We start from the raw sequence: 27500 nt of genomic DNA, 5'->3' as shown, positions 1-27500 counted from the left end.
TATGTATTGCAAGAAACAGTTAGGTTTCTTTCTCTGACATTTTACATGGTTCAACCTACAAAAGTTAATGCATGAAAAAGAATAAAGAATTTTGAAAGAAGTTTCTTTAAAACTAGTATTTAAACATCGAATGGCTATAGGAATCCACCAGAATGAAATAGTAATCAAAGGAGCACATCAGAAGAAAATAGTAATCAAAGGGGTTGATAGATAAAAATATGGTTGAGAACTCCTGATCTACATTAACGTCATCGTTATCATCATTATGAAGGTGAAGAACGACAAGCAAAACAGCAATCACCATCATTGTCATTATTCAAATCCCCGTCCTTATCTCTTAAGCTAATCTTCCAGAAACTATTTGTCGTGACTGGACAAGATCATGGTTAGGGGAAACGGCGCTCGGAGTCAGACTGTAGTTGGACGGATTTGAACAAGGAAGCTAAAACTGACCAAGCACGTGCCACTAACTGACCGTTTGATTTTGAAGCCAGTATATATAGCCCACATCATTTACTCCTTAGTGTAAATGTTGATGCATGTGTATATGTATGTATATATAGATACATACACACACACATATATGCGCCCACATACATACATATGTATATACGCATGTACACACATGCATACATATATATATATATATATATATATATATATATATATATATATATATATATATATATATGGTGTGGTGTTTGTGGATGTGTGTATATATTCTAAGATGCATGTTTATGTTTATGTGTGTGTGTGTGTGTGTGTGTGTGTGTGTGTGTATTCACGTGCATGCACAACGCAAACAAATACATGCACTTTCACACATACACAAACCCACATGCACAAATATACACAGAAACGTGCTTCCATACTAAGTGATGTGTTCAATGTTAACCAGTTGGGCAGTAGTTGCGATAAAATAAAATACATCTTGGCAGACTGACGTAGAAATGATAGCTGCCCTTAAGGTGAGGAAGATAGATAGAGAGAGAGGGAGAGAGAAAGAGAAAGAGAGAGGGAGCGTGATACAGTGTATATTAGAGTGGGTGAACGGGGGAAAGAAAGAGAATGGTTCCGACATACTTTACGAGCAGGAATCTACGGAACACGCTACGTTCAAGATGTTATGGCAAAATTAATTTATGTATGACTAGTCCTGATTATAGCGCCTTCGTGACGTATGGCGTCGTTTAGAAGTTGAAAGTAGCCATCAGAGGAAGCTAGTTTTGGCAATAAACTAGCACAAACCGATCATCTTCTGGCATCGACACGAGTTTAAAATCCAACATCAGTTGCACACGCATTCGCGAATTTGTTTAGTAGTACAGAGGAAAATATAAAATGCTGATAGAGGTAGGGGTTGATGAGATAGAGATTGTGTGGTTGAAGGAATGAAGAGAAGATGGAGATAGGAGAAAGAGAGGAAGGAGTGAGAAAGTGAAAGTAATAGAGATGGAAAAATAAAAGAAAGTGAGAAACAGCAGGAAAGAGGAAAGAATAGGAAATAGAAACATTAAAAAGAAAAAGAAAACAAAAATATGAATAAAATATAATAATAATAACAGCAACAACAACAGCGATAATAATAATAATAGTCTTAAAATAGTGATAATAGAGACAATAATATAAAGAATAATTTAAAGAGAGAAAGAATGAGAGAAGGGAACGAAACGAAATAGTCAAAAGAAAGAGAGGAATGAAGAAGTGAAAAATGCTGACATACATAAATAACAATAATAATAATGATAACAACAACAACAATACTACTACTACTACTAACAATAATAATAATAATAATAATAATAATAATAATATTAATGATAATAATAATAATAATAATAATAATAATAATAATAATTATTATTATTATTATTATTATTATTATTATTATTATTATTATTATTATTATTATGATGATGATGATGATAATAATAATAATAATAATAATGAGAATAATATTAAGTGAATAAATAAATAAATGTAAATGAAAAACTACCATAAAAGCAAATAATATGTCAGATATCTAAAGGAAAAGATAGAAGAGAGAGAATGGGTAGGAATGGAATCAAGGAAAGAAAGAAGGAAAGAGCTAAGAGAGAAGAGAAGAGAGAAGAGATATAAGAGAGAGAGAGAGAGAGAGAGAGAGGCAGAAACATAGAAAGCGAGTGGTAGGAGGGAAAGAGAAAAGGAAGGGAAGTAGTTGGGTGAGCTGAACGAGCTTTGCTGTAAACACAGTGAAGTGGTTTTACTCTATCCGCCATACACGTGTCTGCGTTTCATTAGTTTTTATAAGTTGTTAATAATGTTACTGCAGTCCATATTGCTTAATAATGTTGTTATCTAAGGAAACTGTTGCTAATATAGTTTAGCCGATGTTCGTGGTGTGTTGCTAACTGACTTCATGCACATACATACGCATGCATATGCAATGCTGCTGTTGTTCGCTTCACACGAACACTTGCCGTTGTTGTACGCTGCTGGTGAGATTAGCATCTGTCTATATAGGCTTCTAATGATTGCTAATTTACTTATCAATGATGATAAACAAGAAACGGCATTTTTAACACGTATTCACACGCACGAACATACACAGTCACACGCGTCTGTCTATGGGATAGATAAACTCCTTCTACAGAAACAAAGAAAAGGACGCGCACGCACAGATATATAGAGAGAAACACATATATACTCACCTATGAAAACACATGCACACAACAATTTTTTTTTCTTTTTCACACACATTCTTTTATTCTTTTATTTGTTTCAGTCATTTGATTGAGGTCATGCTGGAGCACCGTGTTTAGCTGAACAAATCGACCCCAGAACTTATTCTTTGTAAGCCTAGTACTTGTACTATTGATTCTTTTGCCGAACCGCTAAGTTACGGGGACGTAAACACACCAACATCGGTTGTGAAGCGATGGCGGGGGGACAAACACAAACAAACACACACACACACACACACACACACACACACACACACACACACACACACACGTATATATGTCTGGGTTTTTTCAGCTTCCGTTTACTAAATCCACTCACAAGGCTTTGGCCGACCCGAGGCTATAGTAAAAGACATCTTCCCAGAGTTCCACGCAGGGGCCATGTGGTTGGTTAGGAAGCTACTTACCACACAGTCACTCCAGCGCCATATCAATAAATATTATTATGCTGCTTGTCTCGATATGTGTTCGAGTGTTACGCTTTCAACAATCCTAACTGTCAAACGAAATCGTAGGCATAATCGAAATGCTTAACATACTTGTTTCCAAAATGCTGGCACAATGCCAGCATTTTCAGGAGCGAGGGTAAGTCAATTACATCGACCCCAGTTCTCAAACAGTACTTATTTTATCGACCCAGAAAAGATGAAAGACAAAGTCGACATGAATAGAATTTTTTACTCAGAAAATGAAGACGGACGAAATGCCGCTAAGCATTTCACCCCGCATACTAATGATTCTATCGGCTCACCGTCTTTGAAATATTTTAACATATTGAAACGATATTTCGAAGTTCTGCAAACTTATATATCAAAATAGAAAGTAGCTAGGAGATCAGGACATCTCTCCAGCCTCATTTACTACTTTTCTGCATTGAGAGGTCATAGCTCCGCTACTACAGACGCGTGGTTAGAATGTTGCTGGAAAGAATTCCAAAACAGATTCTCCAGGCTGAGCCAACTGGCAGGGGACATAGCAGTAGACCAAGAATGAGATGGTCGGATATTATCCATAGTCCAGCTGGAAACTCTAATGACAATTGCTTCTGAGAGGACACTATGGAGGAGACGTCTGAGAGCTCAACCCTCAGATGCTCCCAGGAATAGTGGGTGGAGAGGATGGATGGATGGATGGGTTTCTTTGCAAGAATAGTATTGATAGTGACTTTAAAGTTTCAGCTTTCCAATGAAGTTTTACCTGACAGTAACTTCGAAATGGCTGTCAACAATATTAGTGTTAAAGAATAACAAATCTGTACTCTACCAAATGTATTTAGTAATTTTTCATGTAAATGTAAAACTGTTTTTAATATAGCATATAAACAAGCAATAATATACAGCTATATATATATATATATATATATATATATATATATATATATATATATATATATATATATATATATATATATATATAATAGTGTACATTTAAACACAAGAGAAAACTGCTTTCAACAGGCAGTTTTTACACACATCTATCTATCTATATATATATTAATTGTACTACATAATAATATTTATATCTATTATATTATCCAATTTGTATTCTAATCAACTTTTTATTTTATTCTATTTTTATTTGTAGTCTTTAAATACATATTCATATGAATGTGTACATGATTATCTTTTTTTCACGCTCACTGTTAAGGAGCCTGTGCTTAGATTTTAAGATTTGGATGATTTCATGAATGCATAAATTAAAATAGGTGTCAGCTATTTTACAGGATCTAGCATGGCTGATTATTTCCCAATTTAGGTTAAACTCCTTATTTTTGTCCTTTAATTCCCAAATAAATTTGCTTAGACTGGTGCTGGTTGGTTTATTTTTGTTTCTAAACGTGTTTTCGCGGTTGGCGATTCTTCGCTTGATAAAACTTTCCGTGTTACCTATGTAATAATAATATAGTCCCTCAGATTCTACCTTGCACCTATATACTACATTTTTCTGTTGCAAAGATTAAGTGGACAGTTATCTATGAATTTGCGATCACAACCAATATTTTTATTTTTCTCTTAAAATCTGTGGTCAATATTAATCATATCTCTAGTGTTAGTTCTTTTCCATATAATTTCAAGGTTAAAATGGGAGTAAGCGTGTGTTATCTCTTTTTCTCCACTGGAAGATTTCATTTTACGTACAGTGTAATTGGAAACAGTCGGATTGTTTTGCGAGATATCAGAATTGCACATATTTCTATTGTTATAGAAACTATTCAGTTTTTTATTATTAAGTGAATAAATAATTTGAGAAATATTAAGTCAGACGGAGAAACCAAATCTAAGTTTTCCGTGTTAATTATCTCATAATATTTGTTTTCCTTAGTAAAATAAATATCACGAGATAATTACCAAGAGTAAGTAAAATAAATTCTAGCACTATCATGTGATCAAACATATTAGCAGACGTATACACGCAGAAAATAAAAACAAAAGTAAATGCACAAGGAAGAGTTTTTGTTTTAATATTAACACGTATACGGGCAAATAAATTTAACATGCACACGCACACAAATAGAAACAAGAGACATATATATAGATAACGGTTTTTAAAAAATATTTACATCTACACGCACGCACGCACGCACGCACGCACACGCACACACACACACACACACACACACACACACACACACACACACACACACATATATATATATACACGAATATTGACATGTTGAGTCTGTTGATAATCACCCGATCGATTATGATGTGATTCCTTTTTGTGTAATTCTCTCTGATGAAATATTTAACTCTGATGAAGTATTTCAAAATGCAACTTTAATCTATTAATTTATAATTGAATGAGTTAGGTATGGAAACAATTGTAGGTAACGTAGATTTGAGGATATGTTAATAAGTTGATGTTTATCTGTTAAAACTTTCCATTTTCTTCTTCTTATATACTATTTTGAAATATACCCATATACATTGAAGTGAAACAATCATTGAACCCCGTAATATGCATAATTTGAGCCTACTATTAAAGGATAAACAACGCCAATACTATTAAGTAATACTGGACTTCTGAATATTTCATCGATAAATAAGATCAAACCGATGAAGCTTGGATGATAACTCCAACACTGTCTGTTTTTTATGTTTTATTTATATTCCTGCAGAACCAATGTGGGGTATAGAATATGGAATATACAATATATAATATAATATACAATATATAATATAAAATAAAATAAAATAAAAATGGATGGCACCATGAAAGAAAGTATTGAATGTAGATGAAATATTGAGTGTTCAATATAAAGGATCAAATATATAAATATATAAAGGCGACTCGAGTTTCAGGGCTATTTCCCTTCGTCATGGCCGGTATGACAGACTTTAACAGACAGTCTGTTAAAGTCTGTCATACCGGCCATGACGAAGGGAAATAGCCCTGAAACTCGAGTCGCCTTTATATATTTATATTTATATATTTATATATTTGATCCTTTATATTGAACACTCAATATTTCATCTACATTCAATACTTTCTTTCATGGTGCCATCCATTTTTATTTTATTTTATTTTATATTGTATATTGTATATTATATTATATATTGTATATTCCATATTCTATACCCCACATTGGTTCTGCAGGAATATAAATAAAACATAAAAAACAGACAGTGCTGGAACTCTTTTAAACAAAATAATATATTCCTCTATACACAATCATACAAAAAACCCACCTTTTTTGTATTTATTTTTACTCGCATATATATATATATATATATATATATATATATATATATATATATATATATATATATATATTCTTTTATTCTTTTATTTGCTTCAGTCATTTGACTGCGGCCATGCTGGAGCACCGCCTTTAATCGAGCAAATCAACCCCAGGACTTATTCTTTGTAAGCCTAGTACTTATTCTATCGGCCTTTTCGCCGAACCGCTAAGTTACAGAGACGTAAACACACCAGCATCGGTTGTCAAGCGATGTTAGGAGGACAAACACAAGCACTCAAATACACACACACACACACACACACCACCACCACCACCACCACCACACACACACACACACCACACACACACACACACATACATATATATATATATATATATATATATATATATATATATATATATATAGATAGATAGATAGATAGATAGATAGATAGATAGATAGATAGATAGATAGATAGATATAAATGTTTTTTAACGTAAAATTACATATAAAAGCAATTTAACACTAAACTGAACACATTTCTGTTGAGTACATGTTTATTAAACTTTTACATGGTATTTCTGCTGGTCTTGTTAAAATTCTATAAAAGCTGCTTTTCAACCGAACATCATCTGACTTCTGGATGACATCAACCAAATAACAAATCGTTGAGGAGTATATGTGTGTATGCATGCATGCATGCTTGTATGTATGTATGTATGTATGTATGTATGTATGTATGTATGCATGTATCATTCGTATCGATAGATTTATACACATATACACACTCTAAAAATGGTTTAATAATCTAGAGAATTACAAACTAATAAAAGTTACAGATAGTTTTGAAGAGTCGGTGTACCGGCGTCGATGATGGAATATAGGAGGCTATTAAATAATAATATTAGCTTAGATTGGGGAGAGACTCAACACAGAGCCGGATTAATACTAAAGATATTTTGGTGCCCCCATATAGGTGTAATTCAAAATATATATAATAATAAATCATAAAATGAATTTATATTTTCTAAAATGGTAAATGTTTATTTTTGTATATTTCCACTTTGAAAAGTTTTCTCCTACTTGTTTTTAATTCTGTGGAGGCGCAATGGCCCAATGGTTAGGGCAACGGACTCGCGGTCGGAGGATCGCGGTTTCAATTCCCAGACCGGACGTTGTGAGTGTTTATTGAGCGAAAACATCTAAGCTCCACGAGGCTCCAGCAGGGGGTGGGGGTGGCGACCCCTGTTGTACTCTTTCGCCCCAACTTTCTCTCACACTTCCTTTCTGTTTTTTTAGTAACGCTGCGATGGACTGTCGTCCCGTCCAGCTGGGGGGGGGGGGACACATACGCCATAGAAACCGGGAAACCGGGCCCATGAGCCTGGCTAGGCTTTGAAAGGCGACGTTTATCGTTTGTTTTTAATTCTAAAGTCATTGATCAAATTTTCACTATGTTACCATGAACACTTCAAAATTATATTTCCGATCATATAAATCACTGCGAATATTATTTTAGCAAGTTTAAAGTGATTTTTTTATGCCGTAAACTATTTATCATTTCTGTGGTGCCCCCGCTTCTCTTGATGCCCTAGAAACGTGCTTATTTTGCCTAATGTTTAATCTAGAGCTGATTCAACAGTTACATCCACGGTTAAGACGTAGTCAGAGCTATAAAAATTCCAAAAGCACTTCTATGTATTGAGGCCAGCGTACATTTAAAACTTTAGAAAGACATGAGATCATATAGCTGTGCACAGTGATAAATATTCGTAGTCGCATGAGATCGGAATGTAGATATCGTTGTTTAAGATCAGATCTAGAACAATAGCTTCTACTCCTTGATAGCTAGCTTGTCTCGTATCATTAATGTAAGATTCCCGACTCACTTCTACTATCTCTTCTCTTAACCCTTATAATTCCCACATTAAGCCCAACAGTAATCCCTACATAGCCATCTTTCACGCCTTAATGTCCGTCCACCGGAATCGCTGTCGATTTGGAACAGTTTACACGAAATATCAACGACACAAATCTCTGCTTGCACCTGTAAAGGCCATCAAGACAACCTTTTTCTCCGGACCAAACTAAAATATAAGAGTCAGTTCTCTGTCTTCTCGGTATAGTTTTGGTAGAAAGGTCTGTGTTCATAGTCGTTGCAGGTTCTCCAAGACTACAGAAGACAGTTAACCTTTCTCTTAAGAAGTTGTCAGTTGATGGTTTCAAGAAATGCGTGGGTAGGTGAACATTTTAAAGATAATAAATATAGAAGACTGAAGTTAAGTGGTTAATGCATGAACTAACAGGGAAGGGCACAATGTGTGACATGAGGAGGAGAGACGTGTGAGTTGTATAGTCCTACAGTATTCCACTCGTGGGGGTCATGCTGTCTTTCTATGGTTGCATAAGTTATATAGAACGTGTCCTTCCCTTATAAGAGTTAAGGTGTCATATGAGGGGTTGCTATTTGTAACAAATCAAACGATTGGTAGTCATTATTGTTATCTCCCGAATCATCTCTGATTGAGCAAATATATTATTAAAGGTTTTTAATCTGTAACAAGCTTTTTTTTCCTTTCTAGTGCCCTTAAAATTTGTAGTGTGTGATTTTAGGGAGATTTGGTTGCTATTTCGAGCACATCAAGTGACATTATTCTAGGTTCACCGTTGATTCATAGCGTATCAGAAACAATAGGTGGACTTAGAGGGAAAGTTTAAAGAGACCTTTCTTCAGAATATTAAATCAGGAAGTTATAAAGGCAGTTCTGATAGTAGCAAAAGTTAAGGAAATGACGAGGAGAAACAGTTTCGATTCTCACAGAAGGCTAATATTAGAATTTGTTACATAGAATTGTTGAACATCCACTCACACTTAGTTTGAAATATTCTTTCATTCTTATGTGTGTGAGACTGTGATTATTTATGTGAGCTCGTGACAGAGATGATGTCATCACACACCTATTCTCTTTATGTGTTTATTTATCACCATAGACATTGTTGTAATTGTCAGCATTATCAATAACCTCATTTTTATTTGTACAAATAAGCAACTTACAAAACCATTTTACCCTTCACTGATTTCATGTTATTTTCTTTAGCATTACTTTATACGTATTCTCTTGATTGAGATTCAGGTATGATCAGAAGTTTAAGAAAATTGCTTTACAATTACGAGGTACCTGGTTCGATTACAACGCATAACATATTAGGCATGTAACTCTACCATAGATTCCAATCGGCCCTAGACCAGTCAAGAATCAAGCGGGTGGAAATTAGATGCAATCATGGCAGGTGGTTTGTACTAGTAATTCCGAATGTTGCCCAAATTAATAGCTTTTTCAGTTATCTTTTATCTTTTCCTTGTTTCAGTCATTGGAATGCGGCCATGCTGGGGCACCGCCTAAAATAACTGTTAGTCGAAAGAATCGACACTAGTATTTATTCTTTTTAAAGCCTACTATTTATTCTGTCGGTCAGTTTTGCCGAACCGCTAGGTAACGCAGACGTAAACACACCAACACCTGTTATCACGCGATGGCGGGGAACAAACACAGATACAACCCACACCACACACGCATCTCTCTCTCTCTCCATATATATATATATATATATATATATATATATATATATATATATATATATATATATATATATATATATATATATATATATGTATGTATATATATTAAAATTCACATTTTTTAAATCATTTATTCTTTTATTTGTTTCAGCCATATGATTGCGGCCATGCTGGAGAACCGCCTTTTGTCGAACAAATTGACCCCAGGATTTATTCTTTGTAAGCCTAGTATTTATTTTATCGGTGTCTCTTGCCGAACCTTTAAATAACGGGGACGTAAACACATCAACATCGGTTGTCAAGCGATGTTGGTGGGAACAAACATAGATACACAAATATGTTTGCGCGCGCGCGCACAAACACACACACACACACATACATATATATATATATATATATATATATATATATATATATATATATATATGACGGGCTTCATTCAGTTTCCATCTATCAAATCCACTCACAAGGCTTTGGTCGGCCCGAGGCTATAGTACATGACACTTGCCCAAGGTGCTACGCAGTGCAGTAAGACTGATCCCGGAATCACGTGGCTGGGGAGCAAGCTACTTACCATACATCCACTCTTAAACGCATATATATTATTTATGCTATATATCTATCAATATATGTGTTTATACACACACACATATACAGACAAACGCGCGCGCGCACACATATATATTTAGCTGTTAACTCTACCACGTCGAATTACTGAGTAACTCGGGTTAGAATTGGCGTAGCAACTATGCCAACCAGGATAAATGTCATCACTTTCAGTTCTTTCGTTCAGACATCGTCCATCTCGGACTACAGTATTTCGATGTCCTTGCTTTTACGAAGATATTACTATGGAAGTTATACAAGATGCGGTTACTGTTACAGGTCGCTGAAGCAACAACGCAGAGGCTACCTCATTAACTCCTCCTCCTCGTCCTCTCGTCCACCTCGTCCTCCTCCAGCTCCTCCTCCGCCTCGTCGTCGTCGTCGTTGTTGTTGTTGTTTACCCTCAGATCACTCCCAATCGAGATCCGTAATTAAAGAGATTGAAACTACAAAGATACGGTTTTCATTTATTTATTTTATCTGTATGTTTGCTTTTTTCCTTTTTTTTTTTTTTGTTTTTTGTTAGGCTAATCCCTCATTCTTCAATTCTTCAAAATGAGGCGATTTGACTTAAAGGAGATTTGTCAGCTATTTCTAGCGGGTGGAATGATCAGGTAGAGGCTCAATAGTTGGCTTGAATTAGATCGACTTGTTTTTGTTGTTGCTGTTGTTGTTATTATTATTATAACTAATTCTAGTAGTAGTAGTAGTAGTAGTAGTAGTAGTAGTAGTAGTAGTAGTAGTAGTCACGTTGTGATGTTCTCTCTGCAGCAGTATTGTTTTCCCGTTCTTGCTACAGCGCACACTCGGTTGACTGAAGTCAGTGAACAATGTATAGCGCAGCATTCCATAGACAATCCATTGTTCAACCGTGATTGGCTCAATGAAGCGGAACGACAAAGATAAAGAATAATTCGAGGTATTCAATAAATTCCTCAACACAAAACAATGTATTGCTTTTTCTGGTGTTTTGCTTTGGGTTTGAATTGTGCAAGCTATATACGTAAGGGGTGTCTACTTATTTCTCTTACGTATGTTTATGCGTATATGAATGCATGTAATATACGTTTGCATATATATATATATAAATATATATATATATATATATATATATATATATATATATATATATATATATATATATATATATATATATGTATATATATATGAATATGTATATATATGTCTATGTGTATGTGTACGTGTGTATGTGTATAAGTGTGTGCGTATAAACACACATATCGATAGATATATATGGTATAAATAATATATATATGCATACGTGAATTATTATGCATATATATATATATATATATATATATATATATATATATATATATATGTATGTATATATATATATACCCATATACACACACATTCACACATACACGCACACGCACACACACATGAAAGTGTGTATTAGCATATATACATGCATGCAAGCTCACACACACAAACACACACACTCTCTCATGCAGAAAAAATTCTGAAAATATACCTAAATGGTTTGTATTCATGTTCCCTGTCAAGCAAAAACAAACAAAAAAATGCCATTATTATTACTACTCTTGCCATTATTATAATTCCAAGTTTTTTTTATGCAAGTTTCTACTCCAAAATCAGGTGCACCTTCCTATTTCTGAGTTCTATGAAGCATTGTCTTTCGCAATATACAATCATGTTTATATAACTACATCAGCTTAGCCTGAATGTGGATATCATTTTATTGCTCTTAGGATTATTCTAGTGTTTTGTATGTTGTGAAGAGTTTGTCATGTGTATTACTTTAAGCTACATCCGAGTGGGGTTCTGATTCGGAATTCCTGGGATTTTAAAATTGTGAGACCACCTCTTAGCCTCCATCGATCCGAAGTATACTCAGACCTAGAGTAGTAGCACGTGTTAGGGTCCTGGCTGTAGGTTAACAGCATGTTAACCACTTGGAATTAAGGACCCTAGTTCTCTTTAGAACTTCACCATAAGAGAAGATAAACTGGTATTAAAAAAAACTGTAGTTGGTTTCTGGCCGTCTCATCCTATGTTGTGCTGCTGTTACTATAGCTAAAAAGTGAGTTATGCTGTGAAACAATTTATCCACTCAAAACAAATTCACGCGCTGGAATTTCTTGGACTCTCGGAACGTTTTCACGGACTTACTGTGTTTAGAAAGTAGTCTTATCCGGTCACGAGTTGGCTTCTATCATGTTGTGCTGAATAATTGCAGTGTGAATTACTATTTTCTTGGATAACGTCTGTGTTATGTTCTCGCGTTTAGAGTGGTGTCGCGTATGTATAGAGTGTATAATGTTATAGTGATGGACAGTAACTGCATAGAATATGTGTGTGATGTGTATATATTAATGCGTCAGGTGACGGTAACGTAGAGTACCTTTTGGGTGTAGGATAGTGATTGTAAAGAACATGTTCTGTGGTATGTTGTTTGGTAGTGTTATGTCTCAAGCTACTGCTATCTAGCGCCTTCGGATGATCTCTACTCAACCACTACACAACTGCTACTCGACTGCTACTCAACACTCTACCACGGCCAGACTACCTCTATTTATATGTCTTGGGAGATCCTGCTTCTTCGCTTGGGGGCGTCGACACAACATGTAGCTATTCCGTTGTCCTGGGAAAGAGACGTTAAACTGCAACCAATGGTGAGGATCTCGCGAATAAGTTCAGGAGTTTAGAGAGTATAGAGTTATCTCTTGCTCCCTTTTATTCCCAGGTTCGCTCTGTCCTGAGGTTATAGTATTTGTCACTCTCTCTAGTTATGAGCCAGATATTAGTTGGTTCTGTGGCTAAGGAATATAAAGACTCCGAGGCGGGCTGGCTTCTAGCCATGTACCACATATGTGCACAGATGCGTGCACATGCTCTGATGTCGCGTTAACCTTTAAAGCTTAAACGTTAGATTAATGATTCACATCAAGAGCGATATCCGGAAATCAGGAGATTACTTAACTAAATAAACCGACAGAAGGAAACAAGAAACCACTACTCTATCTTTCCCGAGAAAAATCATGGGTCTTCAGATTTTGGAATGAAATTCCATAAATTCCAAAGCGTAGTCTGGAGAATATGTGTTGTGTGAGTTGTGTCATTTCATTAGATGTTTATCAGTTGGGTGCGTGTTGTGTGCAGAGAATGTACCGTTTGAACTGTGCATACTCTTTGAATATCTTGGGTCAGATGTAAGCTGCCTCGCGGAACTATCTTTTAAAACGTGCATCGTTGTGAGTTCTGGTTTGATTTATGTACTTTTACTCATATTTTCTCATTTCTTGGCCTTATAAATACTACGCAGTCATTTTACTCAACAGATTTTTATTAAACTCATGAATAGCTCATCTTTCTTTAATTCGCTTATCTTGGGCTCATTAAAGATATTTATTTTCAGTGTGCCCTGACTTAAAGAAAATAGGTTTCCAGACACTTTCGAAGGCCTCACCTACCTAATCTAAATCTTTTATAAATTATTTCTTCAAAAGTAGTTTCTCATCAAGCTCTGGGAACACATTTCCTAATTTTTAGGTTGATGGTGTGCTTTCTAACATAGAAATCTTTTCTTTTTGCCATTCTTTCTTCTGTGTTTATCTCTTCTAACTTGGCTGCGCCATAAATAAAGGACATCTGCGTATTTGTTTTATTGACTAAACAATATGCAACTCGCTTTAAACCTCAGGACCTATTTCAATGTTTCATATATTTTCTTTACGTATAATGCGTGACTGATCGGTATCGAGGCAAACACATTTCCAATGTTATTCTTCATAAGGTATTTATCTACACAGCTGCAATGGAGGTTTCCAAGTTTTCATAAAACTTGTCTTTGATCTCCTCAGGGTTAGCCATGGTTGTGGGGCAGCCTCTGATGATGGTGCCATAGCGTTTTCATCTGGTGGACGAGGGGATCCACAGCGACATCGGTCGGTCATTCAGTTTATTTGGAAGTCTGGTTAGCTTGCTGATCAGACTAGATTTGATTGCAAAACCTACTCCTGCTCCACGACGTTCGACGCTACTGCAGTCACCCCCACATTTCTCACGCAATAACAATTGTCAGTTGATACTTTGGATCTTTATGATGTGACGGGCAACACTTGTTTTCTTAACGAAACACTTTGAAACTTGGGACACTGGTAGAATGTGTCATATAAAACAACTTCTTCTCTTAACCTTCTTAACAAAAAATTGTACATCGCAAGTTATTTCATGTTAAAGTTGTCGTATTTCTGTAATTTCAACCAATCACTGACGTCTATTCAGCTGAATACACTTAGTGCTGTTCGGTGTCAAGTGTGTTATTCCCTGTTTAATTATATCATTATTCCCTAGTAAGGGTTTAGGGTTTTAGGGTTAGGGTTCGGGTTTTAGGGTTAGGGTTTTAGGGTTAGGGTTCGAGTTTTAGGGTTAGGGTTTTAGGGTTAGGGTTGGGGTTAGGGTTAGGGTTAGGGTTATGGTTATGAGTTATAGGGTTAGAGTTAAGGTTATGGCAAAAATAATCATAACCCTAACCGTAATCCTAAAACTAACCCTAACTCTAAAACCCGAGCTCTAACCCTAAAACCCTAAAGCTAAAACCAGTACAAACGCACGAACGATGTCATAAATAACAGTGACAAACGAAATATATACCGCTGATAGTTGTTGTTGACAACGGATAGTTGTTGTTGACAAACAACGGCACTAATTTTATTCAAGGGAAAACATTCCGTAACACCGTTGTTTACATTTCACGGCGTAATTTTTTTCACCTCAATAGACGTCAGTGATTGGTTGAAATTACCGAAATACGACAATTTTTTACATGAAATAACTTCGAATACAACATTTTTTATCTGTTCTATAACACAAAATATACAAGTATTCGAAATTTGAAAGTGTTTCGGTACCAAAAACACTACATAAAAAAATGTTGCCCGTCAAATCATAAAGATCCGATACTTTCTCTAGTTTAAGAATCTATAGCAAACACTTCTCTGTTTTAGGGATTTAATATGGAAAAAAGTTTTCTTGCACTGTGCTGTATCATGTATTATTTTTGGTGGTGTGGGATCCTGTCTTTATAATTGGCCCATTACTTAGCAGTCTTGTTCTCTGACTTCTTCATTTTAATACAGGGTGTCCTAAAATTAACTATGTATTTCAATGAAATAGGGCAAATTAAAAAAACGAATGCCAATTTTTTTGTTTATTACTTAACTATGATACCAAACAAATATAGATTTATAAATCTTACATCAAAATTTTATTGAAAATGTTCAACATATGCTCCGTCTGTATCCCTGCAATCTATACTTAGCGTTGCGAAACACATTTTGAAGCATTTCAGGAGTTGCCTCTTGCACTGCTAACTGAATGCAATATTTAAGTTCAACTAAACTTATTTTTACACCCTATGGATTGATGTAGAGAAAATGATTTGCAGCCAAATTGAAAAAATGCTGTCGTGAACAGATAAACGAGATCGAACAAGAATGAAATTAAAATTATAAAAATGATAAAATTATAAACAAAATTTAAAATTTATACACTTTTAACACATATGAATAAAAGTGAGGTTTTAAAAATGCTGTCCAATTTCGCTGAAATAGGGTAACAAGTTATAGGACAGGACACCCTGTAAGATAAAGAGGTGGTTATGGCAAAGAGGCGTCGTAAGAAAGGAATTTATCTGTCACCTTAAAACATCTTGTAGAGGTTATTTCTCACTGAAATGGACAGAATAGTGTGAAAAATAAAAAATACACCATGCAAAATTGAGCAATTTTGTATCTCTTGCCAATGGTGCTTTGCAGCTGAAGTTCACATGTTCGACAAAATTTGATGTCATGTCTGGAATCAGTACCTCAAAATTAACATAGAATCACCATCGTGTTCAAAGTAGCTACTAAGGTTGCAGACATGCGATTTCTAGCATTGCGTGAACTTTTTAATATTAATCCTTCTTCTGCAATACTATTTTGTAATTTTAGCCGTTTTTCTGCATCATATTTTATCAGTTTGAACTACTTCCAATCATTTGCATGGCTAGCCATGACCTAATTCCGTGATTCCCATGTCTGTATCTCATTTACTCTTCTCCTTGATTATTCTGCTAAATTTTATGCTAGCGTTGGCATGTTTTCCTCATAGCATATTCATTTGTATATTATAGTTGAATATATGAGCAATCTGTAATTTGAAAATATTTTAAAATCATTCATAAAGGGAAAATGATCTATAATTTGATTGTAACATAACCATAGATGGTTTAATTTAACAGATCGTATCAGAACTTGACAAAAGACTGCAGAGGCGATAATGAGTCGTCGCCACAGAAGATATGACTTCCCATGGATATAAGGCTAGTTTTAATTTCCTTTTTGCCCTGTAGTAATGTGGTTGTTTTCTACTTTGACATGGCATAGCTGATGAACTCTAAGAGTAATGGGGCTCATTTGTTTACATAAAATGCTTCCAGTGAGCCAGGTGAATTATGCTACCAAATGCCTTGCGACAGTTTTTTTATCCTTCAGTTATTCTGTTACTGCCCGGTACACTAACAGCTGATCTTTACAGCCATACATCCTTTTTCAGCATCGTTTCTGCTCCTCTTGTAATATGTTATTACCGTCCAGTTGAGAAACTAGCATTCTGCCCAGTGTGGGTGTATGAGTTTTGCTTATTGTTAGCAAGCAAATTATCTCTTTTTATCTAGAAGTTTCTTAATTTTTGTGTTTTTCAACCCTATTCAATCGCAGATTCTGATCTATTATTCAGTTCAGTGAATGCTGCTACCATAAACACTTGAAAATTTGTCTGCTACTTCAGCAGAGATCTGGAATTTGACCAAATTCAGAGGCTTTCCACTTGTTTGCAATTCTTAAAGTGTTGATGTCATCCTTGATCGGTACGATAAACCATGCCTACGGAGCTATTGTATTTCCTCCTCTTATCTCTTAATTCATTCGTTTTCTTGCTACTGTGCTGATTATTGCTTTCCATTTTCCTTCCCAATATGCGTAAATTTCGATGTCCTTATGTGTTACGTTTTTCTTTGGTTTGTAAACAGCCTTGTAAAATCATATAATTTTGGTTCAAATACGTTGTCCATCTTGAAGAAGTGAATGCATTTCAAAGCGTCTTACACTGCATGCTTTTGCTGATATAAATTACCCAATAATTTATAAATCGAAAACTCTAGGAGCACTCCGTCGGTTACGACGACGAGGGTCCCAGCTGATACGATCAACGGAACAGCTTGCTCGTGAAATTAACGTGCAAGTGACTGAGCAATTCACAGACACGTGTACCCCTAACGTAGTTCTCAGGGAGACTCAGCGTGACACATAGCGTGACAAGGCAGGCCCATTGAAATACAGGTACTACTCACTTTTAGCCAGCTGAGTGAACTGGAGCAACGTGAAATAAAGTGTCTTGCTCAAGGACACAACTCTGTTGTACTCTTTTGCCCCAACCTTCTCTCACTCTTTATTCCTGTTTCTTGAGTAACACTGCGATGGACTGGCGTCCCGTGCAGCTGGGGGGGGGGGGAACACATGCCATAGAAACCGGGAAACCGGGCCCATGAGCCTGACTAGGCTTTGAATGGGCGACGTTTTTATCGTTTATTTTCTGTTACCTCTTTCTGAATGTTATGGCTGATTAATATGATCTTAACAACTGCAATATATCCTGCAATTAAATAAGTAAATGTTTCCAATTCAGGAATAACTAGCGGCATATAGTTACCAGACCATTTACAAGTCTACCTGCAAAACAGCTCGGGGAAATTTTCCTGATTATTTCCTTGTGTGAGTGGTGTCCGTTGTACATGTTTCTTTAATCTATGTAGATATAATACCATAGCACCGTTTACTTGTTGAGAATATGAGCACTAACGGTGAGTAAATATTCATAGTTAATTAAACATGTTACCGCCTAGATTAATATGCATCTCTCTCACTCTTCACTCTGTCTCCCTTTATCACACACACGCGCGCGCAGACACACACACACGTCTATATGTAATATACATGCATCCATACACACATGTATGTGAAGAAACATGGACAAAGTTATGTGGTAACACATACGCAAATGATATGCATGTGTGTGTTTGTGTGTGTATGTGTGCGTGCCTATGTATATGTATATATATATATATATATATATATATATATATATATATATATATATATATATATATATATATATATATAAGTATGAATGCACACATACACATATATATGGGTATGAAGACAATATCGATGCGTTAGTGGTGACAGCTGAAGAAAACCTTCGTTGCTAAAAAGAAATATTACACTGCAACTGCATCACAATAAGTAACGTATTTACTTGGTTCTGCTTCAATATATTTCGCACATTACAAGGTGGTTACAACTAACTGAATATTTCATCTCCATAACTCGCGTCATAAGTATTGCAGAGCAAACAAGAGGTAATTTGGCATCACGTCTAACCTGACAAGCAGAAGTCCTAAGAACCAGTTTCCGCAAAAAATCCAATCCTTTTCGTGAAGGACGTAACCACTTTTACTTTTATTTTTTGGACACACCAATTCTGTCTTGTTTCACTCTTCTCAATAGATGTGTGTGTGTGTGTGTGTGTGTGTGTGTGTGTGTGTGTGTGTGTGTGTGTGTGTGTGTGTGTGTGTGTGAAGGCGCGTGGATTAATGGTTAGAGTATTCGGCTCATGATCATTACAGTCGTGAGTTCGTTTCCTGGTTGAGCGTCGTGTCATTGAGCAAGACGCTTTATTTCATGTTGTCCCTGTCCACGAAGCTGGTATAAATGAGTAGTACCTGTAATTCAAAGGGCCAGAATTGTCACATCCTGTTTCAGACTGAATCTCCTTGAGAACTACGTTAAGGGTATGCCTGTGTATGTGGAGTGCTTAGTCACTTGCACGTTAGTTTCACGAGCAGGCTGTTCCGTTGATCGGATCAGCTGGAATATGAATCATCGTAACCGACGGGGTGTGAGGAAATGGGAGATCCAATTTTTATGTCTTTCCCATAAACGTTAATAATGGAAGTTGTTTAAGCCTCTTGCAACTCTGACTGAGTAGACCTGAGAAGGTGATCCAGAGGTCATCAACTTGTCTCTGTATTTTTTCCTTTCTTTCTATAATTGTTCTAAGATTAGATTGCTCAGTGTCTTATTGATTTTTATGATGAAGGAGTATGTTATGGGAGAGATTTGGCTACTATTTCAGGCAATGAGGTAGACCCCGTAAATTAGTCTCGTTGACTCCGTAAAGTAAAATGGTTTTAATTAAAGATGAAAACTCCGTAATTGTTACTGGTTATTAGATTTTACCTATTGATATCCAGGCAAAACCAACTGCAAAAATATTAATTTCATGACCTTGAGGGAGAAACTTGATCAATAGAATGCATTCCAATGCATGACGAGTACATAGTTGGGCGACCCATAGATGGATGAATGTTAATAGTAAATCTCATCACTTTTTGAACTCTGGACATTAATTGTCCATCAAAAATGTATGTTAGACATGCCATTTGGTTCGTCAATCCACCATTAATGCTATTTATTGGTAATGAAACTAGAGGATTTCATGACATTCTATAAACAGCAGCTAATCTTCCTGAAATTCCATGACACTGTACTTTTAAAATATGGATACAGACGATAACGCATAGCAAAGTATATATATATTACTAGCAGAGGCACCCGGCGTTGCTCGGGAATGGAATTGTTGTTTATATACTTGAAGAAAAAAAGGCAAAATATGCTGTATAGAAATTTGAGGACATTCTGTAGATGGACTCTCAGATGAATGATGGCTGGGCACCTCTCATGAATGAGGAAAATTGAAGATGTGCCAAAAAGCCTCATTGGTACTTGGAAACTTTTACGAAAATTAAAATGGGGATCGTTGCCAGTGCCCCTGGACTGGCTCTTGTGCGGGTGGCACATAAAATACACCATTTCGAGCGTGGCCGTTGCCAGTACCGCCTGACTGGCCTTCGTGCGGGTGACACGTAAAAGCACCCACTACACTCTCTGAGTGGTTGGCGTTAGGAAGGGCATCCAGCTGTAGAAACTCTGCCAAATTAGATTGGAGCCTGGTGTTGCCATCCGGTTTCACCAGTCCTCAGTCAAATCGTCAAACCCATGCTAGCATGGAAAGCGGACGTTAAACGATGATGATGATGATGATGATGATGATGATTAAATGAAAAAAATGATTTACGTGAATATCCTCAGAAGAGTAATTGAAATAAATGGCGATTGTGGAGCCCCCCCCACGCACGCACGCGCGCACGCATACACACGTGTGTCTTTGTAAATATGTTTGTATACATTTATGTATGTGTGTGTTTGTAAGAGACAGAGTGTGAATGAGAGAGAGAGGTTTGTTGTCATGCATACGTACATGCATAAATATACATACATCTTTGGATATATGCATATGACAACACAGCCCTTGACTCACTCACACTCTGTCTCTTACAAACACGCACGCGCGCGCATACACACGTGTGTCTTTGTAAATATGTTTGTATACATTTATGTATGTGTTTGTTTGTAAGAGACAGAGTGTAAGTGAGTCAAGGTGTGTGTGTGTGCGTGTGTATGTGTGTGAGACAGAGTGAGAGAGCGGTGTGTATGTAGTATTTACTCTCTCTCTCTCTCTCTCTCTCATACACACGAACACACACACGAACACACAAAATAGAGAGTGAAGCTTTTTGCGGTTGTTACGTCAATACCGGAAGTTGACATTGAGGAACCTTTTTAAAGAAGTGAATCTTAAATATAAAGCAATATTATTTATTTTTAATTTAAAAAATCAAATGAAGAGCCAAAGATTTATCCGAGGTCAAATTATTCATGCATTACAAGCATGGAAGCATTTGGTGAAGTCGATTTCACGTGAAAAGCGATTACACACACATCTCTGTTTTATATATAGTATAGATAACAGAACAAAAACACAAAAAAAGCAGCTGGTTCCGTTTAAACACCTTTGGCCATTGCTGTGCTTGAACAGCTCTTTAATGGATTGAAACGTTATGAGGAATTTTACGCACAAATCTTGAACCCGAGAAAATTAACCGATATTTGCGACTACTAGACAGAGGACTACCGATCAGGTCGTAAATTCAAAGGACAGAGAATTCATAAATGAACTACAAATTTCACAAAGAAGAATACACATATATGCGTACCAGAATCACAAGAATAACTTATCTGAAGTGAAATCAACTAATTCTGAGAGTTATTTGATGTAGCTATGTATAAATTTGTTGTAAAGTCGTTAAGTGGAAAAAGTGAGTTTGACGAGATCTGTTTACACACAGGTGTTGCCTTCATAGATTCCATGTGCATATGCACCGATGCTTTGATTTCTTTTATATCGATTAAATCTGAAAAATTAAAAGATCTTTATCTATCCCAGTTTATTTTTCAGTGTAACACATTGTATTGGGATCAATGACAACAGATTGCTTGTGAGTACTACACACGACTAACATATAACCGAATAATACAACGCGTTACAAAGTCAGGTATCAACAGGTAAACAAGCAGTACTCCCAAAGCTGCTTGGTGAAGTGGATGATTTTTGGACACCTTTGAAAATTAAAACCCAAAAAATGTTAAGGAACTTAGGATTGCCAACGGTCATCCAGTAGTGAATATATTTTCACGTTTAAGGTGTATGCGGAAAATGAATTTTCGGCAGATCACAGACGGGAATTTATCGAATATGATCAAGATGCATACTATCTTATGGTCATTTTACTGATCCTCTACTATACCACCTGTTGTCTCGGTCACATTGCCACCGTTCCAGGAAATCAGAAGCGATAGAATGTGGTTGGTCAAGGAGCGCAGCCTTCTCATTATAATCCAAATTTAGCGAAAGTAAGGATTCCGAACTGTTCCAAGCCACAAGAAAGAGTGGGAATTTCGTTGTGATGGTCAGAGAATCGTTTCCATCTGCAACAATGAAATACCGCTACTTTCCTAGGTTGAGTGCGAGACTAGTCAAAAATTTATGTTCACTAGCACGAATGATTCATTCATTGTTGCAGTGTATAAGAATTAAAGACTTGGTTCTCTTAGAAAAAAGGAATGATTAACGACACTTATACGCATGTGCGTGCCAGTAGATATACACACATATGTATGTGTAAATATATATATATATATATATATATATATATATATATATATATATATATATACACATACATACATACATACATATATATGAATGCCTGTATATGTTCTTTTCTATTCTAGGTACAAGGCCCGAAATTTTTGGGAGGGGGCGCCTATTCGATTAGATCGACCCAATACGCAACTGGTACTTAATTTATCAACCCCGAAAGGATGAAAGGCAAAGTCGACCTGAGCGGAATTTGAACTCAGAACGTAAAGAGAGACGAAATACCGCTAAGCATTTCGCCTGGCATGCTAACGTTTCTGCCAGTGCACCGCCTTACAAGGCTGGAATATGTTGTCATGGTTATGTATTCTTTAATATGATACGTTCCACAAGTCTCTGCTTACGTTCCGGGTTCAAATTCCGCCGAGGTCGAACTGGCGTCCATATAATCGATTGAGCTTCTCCCCTAAAATTGTTGGTCTAGAGTCAAAATTGGAAACCAATATAAGACATGTTCCGAATTCCCACTCCTGTTTGTCCACATGCAGCTCTTTCGCTATTACATTCTGTTGCATAAAAATCAAAATAGTTTCCTCCATTTCTCTCACACTAAAATAAAGTACATTCTTATCCTGTTACGTATCTTTAGAAAATGCAACTATACAGCGTTTATTTGTTCAAATTTGAATTCATTGTTACTTAGATTACAATCTATTAAACCTTTTTTCTAAACAACTTTTTGATGTAAACTTTCTCTAAATCATAAATGTACAAACGCACTTTTAAAAATTACTCGCACATTGACCTATTTGTATACAGAATATTCAGAAATATGACATTTTTACACATCTATATTTTTTCCTAAGTTTTAAATGGATTATATGTTTTAAAATAAAGTACACACATCCGCTATAAGAAGTTCAATACACACGTATGAAGTACATCAAACAGAGGTACATCTGCGGGTATGTATAATCACACACAGACACACGCACAAACGTGCTCCCAACATCCCCTTTTCATACAAACTATTTACTAATCATATCACAAAAGAGTTTCTTATGTACGCGAACAAAATCTAGTTTCATATATACATAATATATGGTTTTAGTAAAGCGGCGAGCTGGTAAAAACATTAGCACGCCGGGCGAAATGCTTCGCGGTATCTCGTCTGTCTTTACGTTCTGAGTTCAAATATCGCCGAGGTGGACTTTTCCTTTCGTGGTCGATAAATTCAGTGCCAGTTGCGTACTGGGGTCGATCTATTCGACTGGCCCTCTTCCCCAAAATTTTGGTCCTTGGTCCTTGTGCCTAGAGTAGAAAAGAATATTTGTTTTTATGTTATAATCTTTTCCATTATAGGCACAAGGCCTAAAATATTTTAGAGGAGGGTTCAAGTCAGTTATATCAATGTTCAATTGGTACGTTTTTATCAACTCCGAAAGGTTGAAAACCAAAGTCGACCTTGTCGGAATATGAACTGATGTGTTTATGTACTCCACAACGTAGCGGTTCGTCCAAAATAACCGATAGAATAAGTACTAGGATTACAAAGAATCAGTCCTGGGGTCGATTTGTTCGACTAAAGGCGGTGCTCCAGCATGGCTACAGTCAAATGACAGAAACAAGTAAAATTAATTTTTTAAAAAATATATACATATAATGTGTGTGTATGCATGCATTTTTGATCTATACACATGGATTCATATATATATATATATATATATATATATATATATATATATATATATAAAATTGCGTGTGTACATCTTTGTGTGTCTATTCGTATAGGGATGAGTCTATGTGTAAGTTAATATATTTGTGCTAATGTATTTGTCTGTTTATATGTGTGTGTGTGTGTGTGTGTGTGTGTGTATGTGTGTGATTATGATACATATTAATAATATATTTTGTTGACTTTGTACAATTGGCTGCTGCCTGATACTGTTGTTGGCGTTCTTATTTCTTCTTTTTCTTGTCGAAAGTTTACGATAAGCTTGCTTAAGGATTTAAAGATAGGATTAAAATAAAAGCAGCAATAAAAACAAAAAAAAGGAGATACATGAATGTTGAAAATGTTTAAGAAGTGCGTATTGTTGGCACAAAATTCCTACAACTTCTATTTGTGAGGGACTGAGAAAGAGAGAGAGAAAGAGAGAGATAGAGAGAGAGACTCACACGCAGAGATAAAAAGCGGTAGAGAGAGGGGAGTAGTAAGAGCTTGAAACAATACTGTTTACATGACTGGCTTGGATGTTTCTATAAGTTAATTGGGGAAATTTTTTTGTTTGTTTGATTTTTTTAAAAACCTTTTCTGTATGTATTCTTAGATGACGAATCGGTAAATTGAAATGGCCTCAGAAATGAGGTTTATTGCTTGTTTATTTACTCCGTCTCCCTAATCTCTCATTTTCTCTGTCTGTGTGTCTGTCTGCCCGCCTCTCTCTGTCTGTCTGTCTGTCTGTCTGTCTCTCTCTCTCTCTCTCTCTCTCTCTCTCTCTCTCTCTCTCTCTCTCTCTTTCCCTCTCTCTCTCTCTCTGTGCTTCTGTCTTTCTTATACTCTTTCTCTGCATTCTTGCACTGACGCTACCAACTTACCAACCTATGTATATATATATGTATTGTAATGTTTATGTATATATATATATATATATATATGCATATATATATACATACATACATATGCATATTTACTTGTATATATATAAATATATAAATATAAATATATATATAAATATATACATATATATATATGTATAAATATATAAATATGAATATATCTAAATTTAAATATATATATATTTAAATATATAAATATATTATATATATAAATTTAAATATATATACATTTATAAATATAAATATATATATTCTATTTCAGATAATGCAAAAATAACCTAATGAGCATATCTGACAGTAAATAATTAGGTTATTTTTGTAGTATCTGAAAGAGAATACCCGCATATCGATTAATCCCCAAAAATTGAATATTGACTTTGTTATATCGCACGTTCGGATAACCTCTACTTAACTACCCCGACGTCTAGACTTCTCCCTCTATATCTACGTTTGATGTAACAAGAAGTACTTTCTCGAAAGTAATGAGAGCGTTTGAGAAAGAGGGAAAAACCTCCTCGTCGAAACAAAACTCCGGAAGAAAACTAAAACTTTCAGATAAAGACCGTCGGACTCTGACGCGAATTGTTAGAATGGATCACAAAAGTACAGCTCCAAAAATTACTGTATGTATTTATGTATGTATGTTTGTATGTCCATTTATCGCTGAATAAAATTTGCATAAAATCCTTGTAGTATGCTATTCAAAGCTCTCCACAGTTATTGGCTACCTGATGTTATCATACAGTGGGAATACTCTTGTTACTGAATATACATCATGAATTCCATATTATCAATTTTGCTTATATAAATAGATGAATAAGAGAAAATGGATTAAACGACATTTCAAATTACTACAATTGTACAATTAGACGCTTAATTTTATTCTTCATTCTGTCCTTTTTCTTTCCTTATAATCTGACGATTAAGATAGAGTTGTAATTTATAGTTAACTTGACAGGGAAGCCTTTTTTATGCAAGTTTCTTTGGTTTCGTATTTTGAATTTTGATTATATTTGTGTTTTGTTTGTCAATATATCAATGGGTTTAATTTTATCTGCAAATTGCAGAAAATAACACATTGCTTTGGATATTCATTCTTGTACAGCGTGAAATGACAGCATGATGGATAATAAGGATTACACAATATATTAATTGTATCGTCTCACTAACGTTTGTGAGTGTTACGATGTGTGGAAACAATTGCAGTGATTTGATGTAATGCTGTTCGATCAATTTTCTCTTATTCATCTCTATGTATATATACTTATATATATTTACAGGAGGTCATAGAGTGACCAATGATTACGCATTCATAAAGCGCTTAGCCTTATAGACGACTCGTCAGACTCCAGTGACCGCGGACATATAACTTCTCTTCAAACTGGTCACTCTATGAACGGGTATATAATTAACCTCCAGTAATACATTATTGTTTTAACTTTAACTTTTAGAGTGTGCTTCTTTTTCGGATATATGATCCATTATTGACTATATATATATATATATATATATATATATATATATATTCTTTTATATATTTCAACCCAAATGATGTGTCCCATGCTGGGGCACCGCCATACACACACACACACACACATATACCTGCTCAAGTGATTTGAACATGAACAGGTAGAGGAGTAAATGCAAGGACAAACAAGTTAGTCAAGTCGATAACCAAAACATGTTAAATACATTTGATATTAAAAAAATGTACATATTTATGCATATAAAGAAAGTCCGACTTACACAGAATGGAAATAATATCAGGAATTAAGGGGGTTAAGAAGGAGTTGTACGAGTCCAACAGTTAATTCGTGATATTATTTCCATTCTGTGTAAGTCAGACTTTTATATGTACATTTTTTGTATAAAATGTATTTAGCATTTTTTCTTTTTTGTATATCGACTTGACTAACTTGCTTGTCTTTACATTTACTCCCCTACCTGCTCAAGTTCAAATCTCTTGAGCACTACGAAGTGTATCCTATACAGAGAATACTTGTTTCTAATCTCTCTTTGTGTATATAATCTCCCCCCCTCTCTCTCTCTCTCTCTCTCTCTCTCTCTCTCTCTATATATATATATATATATATATATATATATATATATATATATATATATATATATACATATACA

Source organism: Octopus bimaculoides, chromosome 1 (genome assembly GCF_046866305.1).
Source record: "Octopus bimaculoides isolate indiv1 chromosome 1, ASM4686630v1, whole genome shotgun sequence".
Lineage (NCBI taxonomy): Eukaryota > Metazoa > Mollusca > Cephalopoda > Octopoda > Octopodidae > Octopus > Octopus bimaculoides.
Note: the sequence above shows the minus strand (reverse complement) of the source record.